This window comes from Notothenia rossii, assembly GCF_949606895.1.
Source record: "Notothenia rossii genome assembly, chromosome: 10".
In the NCBI taxonomy this organism is placed as follows: domain Eukaryota; kingdom Metazoa; phylum Chordata; class Actinopteri; order Perciformes; family Nototheniidae; genus Notothenia; species Notothenia rossii.
In genome coordinates this window covers 28,946,644-28,959,687 of record NC_136908.1, presented here as the reverse complement: position 1 = coordinate 28,959,687, position 13,044 = coordinate 28,946,644, and the positions used below count along the sequence as shown (strand labels likewise).

General features: G+C 40.4%; 1 protein-coding gene and 1 long non-coding RNA gene across 6 annotated transcripts in view; one reads left to right on the top strand and one right to left on the bottom strand.

Annotated features, from left to right (window-relative positions):
• The window catches only part of LOC307021948 (zinc fingers and homeoboxes protein 2-like), a 207,550-nt gene that overhangs the window by 134,045 nt on the left and 60,461 nt on the right, over window positions 1-13,044 (bottom strand). The window lies entirely within an intron of this gene.
• Window positions 3,844-8,812, top strand: LOC307023191. Of its 3 annotated transcripts, none has more exons than XR_013803620.1 (3): window positions 3,844-4,584; window positions 7,875-7,939; window positions 8,064-8,811. It is a non-coding gene; the product is annotated as an uncharacterized lncRNA (long non-coding RNA). The 3 variants fall into 3 exon arrangements; XR_013803621.1 differs by lacking the exon at window positions 3,844-4,584 and adding an exon at window positions 4,597-4,772; XR_013803619.1 differs by lacking the exon at window positions 3,844-4,584 and adding an exon at window positions 4,782-5,317 and having other exon boundaries at window positions 8,064-8,812.

Here is a 13,044-nt window from a genome sequence, read left to right as displayed (position 1 = left end):
GCTTTTGTCAACGCCATGGTCATGACACGCCCTCAAACGAGAATACCGCGGTGTGAGACTTCCGGTTCCTCTTTACAGCGATTCTGCGGCAGCTGTACATGTGCCTGCTTCTGAACTACTTCAAATCATCGTAAAACAAGTAAGCAATACCACCTGAGTTATTAATTACTGCTTTTTAACTAGCAAGTGTTATTTGCTTTTCTTGTATTCAATTCAATTAAATTCAATAGCTTTATTAGCATGAACATAGTTACATATAGTATGGCCAAAGCTCTGTATAGTTGCAACATCTATACACAAATACACACAAATAAACAGTTATAAACAAACTGCTAAGAATTTGAACGTTAAGCAAGAACATGTTTTGGTTTTTTTCTTACAAGGAATACATTTCATTCATATAATACATTAATACAAAATAGAATATGATATATATACATAAGATATATGAGATGTGAGACCTGGTGTATCAGCTTATTCCGATTCCCTCAAACTGTGGCAGGCAGAGACAAACTGTCCTGCAACAATGCAGCTCTCTTTATATTCCCCAAGCATTTAAGCATTGGCCGGGCACCGTCACCGTGATGCGGCCGCGGGGCTCAGAGGCTCTCCTGCCGTGCATCTACTTCCGGTCCATGGGACCTTATTTCGGAAAAATTATGTATTGAAGTCAATGGAGAGAGAAAACTTATCTTTCGATCCCGTTTGAATTGTGCCATGAATTACACATACAGTATGATGTTTGTCAATCTTAAAAAAGAATTTCCATGTCAAAAAAGGCACAGTTTGTCGTAAAACTAATATAAGACTATGAAAAATATGCAACTAGAAAGACTACAAATCCCAGAGTCACATAAGTGATGTCACAATTGTTTTCCTCTGCAAAATATAAGAGATAGCTAAGATAACTTTAACAAGATGCCTGTGTGCGTATTACCAGGTTGTTATCATACCAGCAATGGGTCTTACTCGTTCTTTCGCTTCCCGTCTGATGAAAGGATCAGGAGTGGCTGGATCAAGTTAGCTACCTAGCTAGTAGCAAGCACGTTAGTTAGCATTACAGCCTTAGCCTTGTCATTTTTATTAGCCTTAAAGAGCAACTTCCAGGTTAAAGACACCTGTGAATAAATGTGTAGGAAAATGATGTATACACTAGATTTTCAAAAAACTATAAATAAATATACACTACAGTGACATCTGGCGTCGTTTTTGTAAGACATTTTTACTTCCGCATCAAAAAAGCCTCCCCACGTGACCTCCCGCGTGTGACGTAACAAAGGGGAAACAAGGGGGAGAGCGGCCGGTGTAACGTATTAATAAACATGGATCCCAATGCTACAGTGGCGAGCCGTCAGGGCCCTCTAGGCCAGTGTTTCCCAACTGGGAGTATGCATACCCCTAGCGGTACGTGGGTGGTCCCCAGGGGGTACGTGAAAAGATTTTGAAAAGTAAAAAAAAAAAGTAAAGAAAAAAAAAGAAAATTGATTTTAGATTTTTTTTTATTAACATTTTTACAGGAAAACTGTACCCAAATAAGGAATAATGCATATTCTGTAATAATGTAACCACAATTGGGGGCATTCAAATTAAGTAATAATTTGCTGGCTATATATTATTATTTGCGCGGCGTTCAGTTTCCCGCCGGACTGTCAGGTCTTACATCATCATCATCAACATTATAGTGGCGCGCTGGTTTCTTGCTAACTAGCAAAATATCAACATCCTATCAAGTGAATGCGCTGGTGTTTATTGAGATCAACATTTCTGTTAACATAATCATTATGGATCAATGGCTGAGTCGAGCTGGTTCATCCAGAAACAACAGCACAGGTGATACTGCTGAATCAGGAGAACCCGGTCTCAAGAAAATGAAAACAGAGAAGGTGAAGAATCGTCAGTTTGGTGAACATTATGTGCTCTCCGGGTTTACGGTTACAACTACAGAGCCACCGCAGCCAATGTGTTTCATCTGTGGCGACGTGCTTTCTAATAATAGCATGAAACCATCCCATTTACATCGGCACCTTAGTACTAGACATCCCGCCTGTGTGGGTAAGCCTGCAGAGTTTTTCCACCAAAAGCTGGCTGAATTTAAGGGAACCCAAGAAAAATTCAATCTTATGCCGTGTCGCTACTCGTTGTTAAATCGAAAAAGCCATTCACCATAGCCGAAGAGCTAATCTTGCCTGCTGCTATAATTCTCACAGAAACTATGCTCGATAAGAAAGCAGCTGATGTCCTGAAGAAAGTGCCGTTGTCAAATAATACTGTGTGCCATCGGATCGACGACATGGGAATTGACATTATTGACCAAGTGGTGGAAAAATGTAAAGCGTCTGGTACGTTCGCTTTGCAGTTGGACGAATCAATGGATGTCAGTGGGGAAGCACAACTGATTGCGTTTGTGCGTTACAAAGACACTTTGGAGATGAACGAGCACATTCTGTTTTGCAAGAAACTCACAGGGAGAACTACCGGACAGGACGTTTTTAACGTTATTGACAATTTTTTCTCTCAACACAAGCTGGATTGGAAAGCCTGCTCTCATGTGTGCACAGACGGCGCTGCGGCGATGACAGGCAGAGTAAATGGATTAATGGCCCACATAAAAAAGGTAAACCCTGACGTTACATTGCATGATTCACCGAGAAGCATTAGCTAGCAAGAGAATGATTCCAGAGTTAAACGATGTTTTGAATGATGCCGTAAAAGTGATCAACTTCATACAGTCCAGGCCTTTGAATCATAGACTGTTTCAGTCACTTTGTGAAGACGGTGGGTCAGAACATAAACAGCTCCTGCTTCACACTGACATCCGTAAATTCATAAATTGTAATCTTGACTGAGCGACTTTTTACGCACGAGCGTCAGATTACCACCCCGGACTCCCAATATAATGTCAAGCTTTATTGGGTTTAAAGGGCCCGGTCATGTGGCCCCGCCCCCCGGCCCGGGTCTGATATTAGCTGCCACTGCACACACACACACACACACACACACACACACACACACACACACACACACACACACACACACACACACACACACACACACACACACACACACACACACACACACACACACACACACACACACACACACACACACACACACACACACACACACACACACACACACACACACACACACACACACACACACACGGTCTGCCACAATATATAGACTATTAATATATCCTGGGGATCACCACGATTGATTGCGTAGTAGGGGGTACTTTAGGTTAGCTTGAAATGCTTTGGGGGTACAGTACTCAAAAAACCACTGCTCTAGGCCCTCTGTGAGGGCCTAAGATATTCAAAAAAATAATATTTAAAAACATTAAAAATATATATATATTTTTTTAAATATATATATTTTTAATATTATTTTTGTTATATTTTTCATTAGTTTTACCGAAAAAAAACTTGATTTAATTGTATTTAAAATCGAATTTCCAAAGAAATAAATCCTTCGAAAATCTGCCTGTTCAGTCTCTGTTTGAATGTGAAGGGTTACATGAAAGAAGCTCGTCTGGCCCTCTCTGCGATTCACAGAGGGCCCGCTATAGTAACTGAACGAGAGAGTAATGTCAAATTACAGTACAATTGACCAATCATATCTTCCCTCTAAATGGATGGGTTTTATTATTGTGGACTTTATGACAAGTTCCGCCCGCTGTGAAACTTTTTTCTTGTTTCCATAGCAACAACAATTTCCTGACAACGGCGTGAACTCGCCTTCAAAATAAAAGCATGCCAAATTACACACATACAACTGCAACGAAAGTAACAAACACAATGCAATATTATTTTCAATGTCAAATAACACAAATTGGGTTCACAGGTGTTGTTTTGTGTGGTAGAGGGTCGCTTTCATTGATGCGTTTTGCACCCCGGGCCGTTGTTTTGATATTCCGCTGAAGAATACGCTGTGACGTAATGACTCTTTTTTTTCCTTCATTTCAAGGGAAGGGGTGGGGGTCAGAGGGCCTAGGTATAAAGCTCACGGCTCGCTAGATTCGACACAGAAGAAGTTGAACATGTATATTCAAATGCATATGATGGACCACAACCTTATAATTATGAGCCTGCTAGGTGTCCAACACACCAGGAGCAGCCAAGGATTAGAAGAAAGGTCCGTGGCGCACTCATAACGCGCAGGACTCGAGTGATTCTTGCTTTTGGGACTCGGGTTTGAGTCCAGCATGAACTTTTTTGTTATTTTTATGTCGATGCACACTGAATATTATGTAGTTTGAATAGAGGATTCTTAATATTGTTTGCCGAGACCAACATTAATGACCCATCAGCATTTTAAAGTCTAAGTATCCCTGCACATGCAGCAATGACATTTCTGCTGCTATCTTTGCAAAACGAGTTAGCAGTCACATCTTATCTGGATGAGTGCTGCAGAATACTGTTTTTATAAGGGATACATGTGTGTGTAGTCTTTCATATTAAACATGATCGCTGGTAGATAGCCACAGTAGTCGTCACAGTTTACCCTGGGCGGGTCCCAGATCCGCCCAGGGAACAGGGAACAGTTTAACGGAGATGAAGGACTTCTCCACGCTGCTTTCAAACTGTGAGTAAACACCGTGTGCTTCACTTGGAGGCTGTCTGAAGGTGTACACACAGGTCTCAGATGGACTTAGTATCACATTAGGAACGATATTCAGTGATAAATCGGGCAACAATAGCTGGTTTTAATGATTTATTCGAGCGGATCACAGCTTACCACAGCTGAAGACTTCTCCACGCTGCTTTCAAACTGTGAGTAAACTACGCATGCTTCACTTGGAGGCAGTGGCGTTTTCTCCTGGAGGCCAAGGGAAGCCAGGCTTCCCCTGTTTTTTCGGATTATAGTTATAATTTTAATAAATAAATAAAAACACTTCGTTTAGTTTCGGAAATTCATTGTTGTGTGTTGCTGCCGGCCCGTCTCTCCCCCATTCTCATTGAGTATTTTACAAAGAGTGAAACAGCGCCCCTCTAGATGTTATGGTGAAACAGTAGATTGCACTCTCTGTTGCGAGAGGAGGCCAGCCGAAATTTGCTTCCCTTGGTGAAAAAAAATGGAGGGATTGACCAATCAGATGAGGCTCACGTCATGTCCCTGCCAACCTGTGATTGGTCAGGGCCATGCCAAGGGAAGCCAGAGGCGGCTGGCTTCCCTTGCCTCACAATCCAATCAAATTGCATCAATTTAGTGGTGCAGTGACGCGTCCCAAAAAGCGGAAGTAAGCTGCGCTCGGTTTCCCTCGACAAAAAAGCAATGGGATTTCTCCATAGGATTTTGGAAAATAGCTCGAAAAAAGGTCAGTGGAAAACGAACCTGTTAGGTGAATGCACATTTTGTTCAGTCGGATAATATCCACATGTCTATCCTACTTTTATAATTTTCGAATGATAAATCTAATCGATAGAAGATAGATAGCGTCACTGCACCACTTACACCGCCGTTAGAAAGTAGCAAGCAACTGAAGCAAGTGCAATTATGGAGGGTGGAGATTTGGAGTATTTAATCAAAAATAATTGGACTAAACTTCCGCTGCAGCAGCAACAACAAATACAATCTGATGACAGGCCAATGCCCAAACTGGAGCCGTGTACAGCGAGGAACTAAGGAGCGAACCGGACGTAAAACGTTAAAGGTCTCCTGATTTAGTTTGTGAATGAATGCTTATTAGAGTTTCGGCTGGAGAGTGCGTGCGGACCTGTCGGTCAGATAACCGGCGTGTGTAAGTCCTGCATCTGTATGATACAAATGTGTGTAAAATGATACCGGGCGCTGTAATCACTCATCTGGCTACGTTATTACATTGACCACCACACCCCCCCCCCACCCCAAAAGAAAGGACGTATTATTGGCTTCCCCTAATTTTTTCCCCACGCCACGCTACTGCTTGGAGGTTGTCTGAAGGTGTACACAGGTCTCAGATGGACTTGGTATCATATTAAGAACGATATTCAGTAATAAGTCTGGCAACAATAGCTGGTTTAAATGATTTATTGGAGCTTGCAATGATTTGGACATACCCAGTCAAATCGTTTTTCTTTTTGTAGTCCCCGCTGTTCGCGTCCGGATATCTCCATCGCAACCACAACGTCACACACTGGTACTGAATGTGCATCAAAGTCTTCCTACCGAGCCAAATATAACAAAAGATGTATGTAAACGACAGAAGAAGCGATCGAAAATCACCCCAGTTGATCGGGAAACCAGTTAACAAGGGAACCAGTTAATCCGGAATCTTGGTCAGTGATCGGCATTAGCTACAGAATGTTAGCTAACGTCACATCTCAACATTGTAAAGTTAGCTATCATATATCAGGCTATAACTAAAGTAGCATTGATAATATAGTAACGTTACTGGCAGGACTGTTGATACTGATCCATAACAGAAACTAATGCGCAAGTATCAGCCGTATCTCTCAATACCTAATGCAAATCCACACTACGTTACCTACACTACCGAAAGCTAGCTAGCTTTCTTTTCCTGTTAGGGAAATAGTGGACTCGATGTCCTGACAGGCTGGTATTTGTGCAACCTGCACAAACACAATACTGCACCATGATTACAAATGGTGAAATACAATGTAGAACTACCGAAAAATACCAGCTCAATAAAACACAACCGCTCAACACAACTGCTCAACGCAACTACTAACTATTCCCGCGGTCAGAGAGCGGAGATGTGTCCCCTTTGTGATGTAATATGACGCGTTTGACGTATGACCTTAAAAAAAAGCCGTTTTTAAGAGCAGAGCTCAAAATTGCTCCTTTCCCTCTGAATTCCTGCCCTTATGTCTCGTAAAACATATCAAATCCTGCATTCACCTTTTTAATTGTAATTTTCAAGCAAGTTTAAGCATAAATGTAGAAAAAAAAAAAACTGCAAGTTGCTCTTTAACATGAAGTAACATGAAGTAACCCAAAATGTTAAACAGTAAGAGTAGTAGTCATATTTCGTGAACCCTTTGAAGAGTACTGTCACACCGGTGTGATCATTCTATAATACACAATTTAAGCCCGGGGGAGAAATGCTAACGCTACATTAGCATCGGCGATCTTTTTCTACTTCATGCTATCTGCACAAATGGTTGACATTAAAAAGACCAGGCAGTTCAGAGAAAATCAAAGGAAGGCAGGCAGGCAGCTTTGCATGACATTCTTTTGGACGTGTTTCATTGTGGTGATAGTGAGGGTAGTCTTTCCCTTGTTTAGCAAGACAGTAGTGACGGCCATCTTGGTGACGTGTGTTGTTGTGGGAGACCAGAGATGTTGTTCATTCAGCTTTTCACACAAACAAATGTGTTACTTCACAGTTTTGTTTTTTTGACTGGCAAAATTATCTTTTAAATTGACAAACATCATATGTGTAATTTTTGGCACAATTCAAACGGGATCAAAAAATAATCTTTCTCTCTCCATTGACTTCAATACATAATTATTCCGAAATAAGGTCCCATGGAGGTCCACCGGAAGGGGAGACTTCGCCACTCTATTAGGCGAGGATGGATTTATAACGTCAGCAAGATGTGTTCATTGTAGTCCAGTAAAATGCAGTATTTAGCGAGAAATACATATAGTAGATATCAGACAGTATGCAAACAAGATAAAGGAGTGTATATTTAAGTAATTAGGATCCGCTGTGTAGAGAACCATGGAATTGTACTGGTATCTACCAATACCATCCTTAATAAATGCCATCCTTATAAATGTATATATATACAATACCGTTTGAAATGATACTTATGTTTTAATTACGTTTGATTTCATTAATTTAATTAAAGATGTTTTAATGAATTCTACTGAAATGATTGTTACATTGTCATCATGTAACTATTTTCTTCTTTTATTTGCCTCACCAGAAAACAGTGCACCTCTCTTAATCTCTTGATTTTGCCTCCTGCTATCGACTTCAGGTTCACATTAGGTAAGCCCTTGAGTGAGTCAGACTAAAGTTGTTGTTTCAGAGGTTAATTCAAGACGTGTTATATTTATATTCTAATATAATGAGCATAATTTAAACTTACCCATTTCTATTTTTTTAATCACAGATGGGATGGAGATGAAAATATGCAGCATTAGTGTCACCCCTCAAAGTGATATTTTAAAACATTATCGACTCCATCATGGAACCTTTGGACAGAAACGTGCCTTGCCCTGCATTCATGAAGACTGGCCTGCGCTCTCACTTATCAAGATAAAAGTTGAAATAACCATCTGTCCTTTTTATTCTAGGACCCATGTGCCACTTTATATAAATCTCTGAGCATGAGGTGGGGTTAAAAATAAGTAGTTGGACATTTTATGAACCATCTCAATCTCATGACTATGTGGTTCATTTTCTTGCAAACCAGCCTTTTTTTGATGGCTTAAACCCCTTGTAATGCATGTGAATAGCACCTCTGTTACTGTCTGTTAACAGCTATGTAAACTGGCTGTATACTCATTATGATTTCAAGACGGATTTGATTTTTGAGGAAAACACATGGTGTGTCCTGATTTGTACTCAATTTAGTGTTTCATTTGTATATACAGGGAACAGCAGAGGTTGAAGTGCAACAGGCTCGTGATGCACAGCATGAAGTTATACGCTGCCCACGATACAGATGCAGTTGGAATAACCATCAAGTAATAATCATGCGTCTCGATGTAGTATGTTCATGTGTTGTGCTTTCAAACAAACTTGTTATTGTTTTATGAAAAATGTTTTGAAAAAATCAAACTTTATTAAAATGTATTAACATGTCCATAACGTTTCCTTTTTTAAATCTGGTTAATCTGCAATGTTGCAATGCTATCAAATATTTAAAGGGTTGGATTAAAATCAGGAATAATTTGTGGTATATTATAGGTTCCAGCAACTCTTTATAATTTACTTTATTTATTCTTGTCTTATGTGGTTCTTAGCAGAATGTTATTTGCATTGGTTACACTTTAAATCTTGGCTTTTAATTGTAGGCTCAACTCCTCTTTTCACATGCAGTGAAACATTCACATTAGTGAGTTTAACCAACTCCTAAAATAGCTTGGAAACTGTTGACACATTGTTTTTAAGTTTTAGCAAAGTAACACGTTCTTGAGTAAAGGAAAACAAAAAAAGTACGTTTCACCAACTCAAAAAATGCAAAAGTTCACTAAACTCTTACAATTGCTTGGAAACTGTTGACACATTTGTTTTAATGTTTACCAAAGCAACAGTTTTTACACTCCCCAGACTCTGCAAATACAGTTCTCATCCCAACTTCTAAGAGTGTTGAAGACATTTATTTTTAATAAGGCCTATAGTTAAAGCTGGTTTAAGATTACCTTTTCCTGCTGAACCCTACACTGTAGAAACTGAAATGTTGACTTTAATGAAATGTTTTATGTCAACAGATTTCACATAACTGTATATGGTTAATTGAAAGCAATAGTATTAAGTTTAAGTAAAAAAAATATTAGGCTCAACTTAATAGTATTGCTTTCAACTAACCTAATACATTTATATGACATTTGTTGACATAATACATTTAATTAAAGTCAACGGTTAATTTTTTCCATGTACATTTCATGGTATTTTATTTATTGTATTTTAGTTGTATTTTATCTAGTTTAATTTGTATCTATTTTATTTTTATTTCACATTCTATCATGTCTTTTATAATTTGTTATAATCTTTTACACTGTCATCTATGTTTGTTAATCTGTAAAGCCCACTGAGACAAAGGTGCTAATAATAATAATAATAATAATAATAATAACTTTAATTTATATAGCGCCTTCCATCAACCCAAGGTCGCTTAACGAAGAAACATATAAGGAACTATAAAAAAACTACTTTTTTAGTTTTCCTCTAGTCTGCCCCCTGTTTTCACATAAAACAGGGGGACACTGAAGCGACACTGAAGGCATGATCCCCGAAGGCACGGTCCCCGAAGGTGAGGAGGCGTGAATGGGGAATGGAGAGCAGGCCGGAGTCTGGGGATCGAAGGGTGCGGGACGGGATGTAAGGGTGGAGGAGATCTGTGAGGTACTGAGGGGAGAGGGCATGGAGGGTTGAGGAGGAGTTTGTAAGTGATAAGGGACTTGACCGGGAGCCTTTGGAGGTTGAAGAGAGTGGGGGTGATGTGCTGCCAGGAATTGGTGCGTGTTCTCAGCTGTGAGCTTTGCTGGGAACCCCGGACAGGAGTCCGTTGCAATAGTCCAGACGGGAGCTAATGAAACAGTGAATGAGCTTCTCTGCAACAGAGTCAGAAAGTGATGGCCGGAGTCTGGATATGTTTCTGAGGTGGAGGAAGGCCATAAAAATAAACTTTGATTTGATCCATTGTGCTCTTTTCTCTTCCTCAAGTAGCAACTCTCCCAGCTTCTAATTTTCAGCTCGATGCTGTCGGATGATTTGAGAATTCCCTCTCAAACATGATTTCTCCTATTCTTACTTCTTCACTTCTTCTAAATGTTTCACTTGATAAAACCCAATCTGCCGATGCTTCTGTTTTCACCCTCAATTTCGGAGATGAAATGTCACATCCTTCAAAGTGGTCCCCTGACTTTTCCTGGAGCCACTTTCTGTCACACAAAAATGCAGTTTTTTCTCCAACCTTCGTCCATGACTCAGTTATTTTCTACTCTTTCCATTGTCACATGTCTTATTCTTGAGCAGGATTTATATGTTTATTTTTCAATTTTACCTAGGATTAAATGTGCTTTCACTTGAAAAACACCTGTTTTTAATCAGCGCAGAAAAAGTTCTAGAACACGTGATGCAGTATTGTGTTGAGTGAAAATAAGCACCCTGTATACTGAAGCCTCCCAACTGAAGGAACAAGAGCTCACATGGATCTTGAAAATTGAGTTTGTCCTACTTCACTGAAGGACACTGAAGGTACAAAAGAGCCCAAACATGTGGGGCTGGGTCTCTCTTTCTGTAGTTTGGTAAACAACTTGTGGAGTCCCAATGTTCTGCTCCCACTGAGACGCTTAGTTCTTTTATCCAAACATTGTACTTTCTGATTCAGATTTATACTTTTTCATGGTTTGCTTTTGTTTCCTGAATCATGTCTGGTGATCTGATTCTGTTTTTCCTCCTGGATTTGCTCCTCCGAAGTGTCTGATCAGAAAGCGTCTCCGACACATCTCTGCCGATCCAGGCTCTGAACAAATCTCTGGGATTTACGCCAGTGTGTTTTACAGTCTTTACTCTTAACTACCAAAAAAAAGAAAAAGAGACAGTGTTTCGCCCTCATTAGAATACCACTGCTTCTGACTGTTAGAAGACAGGATATATAAATACAAGGAGATTAAGTTATCTTCAAGTGATTAATTGGTTTGGCTTAGGGCTAGGGTTAGGGTTGGTACTGTGGGCGTTTTAGTAGGATCCTCAGCCTCCACAATTGGCTTTAATCTGCCTGCAGAGCCCAGAATTTAGGTTTTATTGACAATTTTTATCTATTTTGGGACCGACCCGCATGGATGATGGAGTACACCCCAGTAGGATGGGTAGCCGCATGCTAGCGGCGAACATGCAGCACGCTGTTCAGACGTCTCCCTGACTATTCCCACTCCATTCCCACACACCCCCCTTTCCAGCAGTGTCATCTCAGGCCACCGTCTCCACTTCTGGAAACTTTTCTACCACCAATTTTTATTCACTGATGCCGCTGAAACCTGCCATCTCGCTCTCTGGCGCCACCCAACGACCGGAGGCTTCTATGCCAGTGCAGCGACCCATTTCTGTTATAACCAACATACACAGAAGGTTGGTGACTCAGGTTACAGACAGAAAATCCAAAAGCATCTGTTTCAATGTATCGAATTCAACAGTAATTCCACGCACTCCACGGTCTATCACAAACAATCAGAGTGACAGTATATCGAACACACTTAAACTGGCTCTATTCAATGTCAGGTCTTTAGCAGGTAAATCATTTTTAATCAATGATTTTATCCCCAAGCACAATCTGGATTTTATGTTTTTAACTGAAACTTGGTTCGACCAACACAACAGCACAGCTGTTCTGATACAATCGGCCCCTCCTAACTTTAGTTGTATGAGTCAGGCAAGAATAAGAAAGGGGGTGGAGTAGCTATTTTGTTTAATGATTTATTTCAATGCAAGCAGACTATGTATGGAAACTTTGCTTCTTTTGAATATGTGGCCCTTCAGTTAAAATGCTCCTCTTGAGCTCTTTTCCTAAACATCTACAGACCACCCAAATACTGTGCAAGCTTTTTAGATGATTTGACCGAGTTGCTGTCTATAGTGTGTATTGACTTTGACCTCTAGTCATTGTTGGTGATTTTAATATCCATGTTGACAATCCCCAGGACAGAGGGGCTAAAGAACTGTTTTTCTGTTATCGATAATTATGAACTGACTCAGCATGTGAAGGGTCCGACCCACAATAAGGGGCACACCCTGGACTTAATTGTATCAAAGGGTCTGAACATCTCTAAGCTTGTGGTGACTGATGTTGCGCTCTCCGACCATTCCTGTGTTTTCTTTGAGAGCTCTATTCCCGTCCAAACAATTGCTAAAAAAGAGGTAACCACTAGACATTACATTACATTACATTGCATTTAGCTGACGCTTTTATCCAAAGCGACTTACAATAAGTGCGTTCGACCAACAAAATACAAACTTGAAGAAAACAGCATCATATAAGTACATCAGGTTTCATAGAGCTAAAACATTTCAAGTGCTACTCAACTGGCTTTAGATAAGCCAGTCCTTTATTAGTATATAAGTGCTTTGTTAATAGTTATATCGCTCGAAGTGGAGTCGAAAGAGATGAGTTTTCAGTCTGCGCCGGAAGATGTGTAAGCTTTCTGCTGTCCTGATTTCAATGGGGAGCTCATTCCACCATTTTGGAGCCAGGATAGCAAACCCAGGTGTTTTTGCTGGTGGGAACTTGGGTCCCCCTCGCAGTGCGGGTGCAGCGAGCTGTTTGGCTGATGCAGAGCGAAGTGGACGTGCTGGGGTGTACAGTTTAACCATGTCCTGGATGTAGGAAGGGCCAGATCCATTCGCAGCATGGTACGCAAGTACCAGTG